Source organism: Orycteropus afer, unplaced genomic scaffold (assembly GCF_000298275.1).
Source record: "Orycteropus afer afer isolate SDZICR_OR568_19922 unplaced genomic scaffold, OryAfe1.0 scaffold00555, whole genome shotgun sequence".
Classification (NCBI taxonomy): Eukaryota; Metazoa; Chordata; class Mammalia; order Tubulidentata; family Orycteropodidae; genus Orycteropus; species Orycteropus afer.
The window spans coordinates 954,914-956,169 of NW_006922142.1; positions in this window are offsets into that span (position 1 = coordinate 954,914).

Sequence of the window (1,256 nt, forward strand, 5' to 3'; positions counted from 1 at the left end):
TCAGGGTTGTGTCCTTTCAACATACTTAATCAATCTATATTCTGAAAAAATAATCCAAGAAGCTGAACTATGTGAAGAAAATCATGGCATCAGAATTGGAGGAAGAATGTTTAACAACCTGCGATACATTGATGACACATCTTTGCTTGCTGAAAGTGATGATGACTTGAAGCACTTACTAATGAAGGTTGAAGAACACAGTCTGCAGTCTGTATTACATCTCCATATAAAGAAAACAAAAATCCTCATGACTGGACCAATAAGCAGCATCACAATAAATGGAAAAATGATTGAAGTTGTCAAAGAATTCAAATTGCTTAGTTCTATAATCAATGCCAATGGAAGTACCAAGTCCAGACATTAGATGATGTATTGTGTTGGGCAAATCAGCTGCAAAAGACCTCTTTCAAGTGATGAAGAACAAATATATCTCCTTGAAGCCTAAGATATGCCTAACCCAAGCCATGATATTTTCAATCGCCTCATAAGTATGTGAGAGCTGGACAATGAATAAGGAACATGGAAGAAGAGTTGATGCTTATAAGTTGTGGTGTTGGTGAAGAATGCTGAAAGTATCATGGACTGCTAAAAGAAATAACAAATTTGTCCTGGAATCAGTGCAGCTAGAATGCATCTTGTAAGTGAGAATGATCAGACTTCTCACTTGGAATTGAGAAACACAACATTTTTTGTGTTTTCCTATTCTGGAATCTGGAGCTCTGGTGATGTAGTGCCTGACACATTTGACTGCTAACCAGATGGCTGGCAGTTCAAACCAACTGGCCACTCCTCGGAAGGAAGACTGAGCAATCTACTTCTGTAGAGATACTGCCTAAGAAACTCAAGGAGAAGTTGCTATGAGTCAGAATTGACTTGACAGCAGTGAGGTTGGTTTGATATAGTTCTGGAATTACAGTCACATGTAAATTATTCCTCTTGAAGGTATCTCACATAATTCTTAGGCTTTCTTCATTTTCTTGGCACTTTTTGCTGATAGTTCCTCAAACAGATTAATATTAAGGGATATATTTTCAATTTAACTAATTCTGTATTCCCTTGATTCAGTTCTACTCCTTTGACCTTCCAATGCACTACCTCTGAAATTTTATTCTTCTGGATTTCTATTTTACGTTTGTGTGTGGTTTCTAATTTTTTCATTTATTTTGTCAAATTATTCTTATGTTATTTTCCTGTATTCTTCTGAAAATTTGCCAACTTTCTATTTGATTTTGTCTTTGGTTTCCTTGATCTCATTC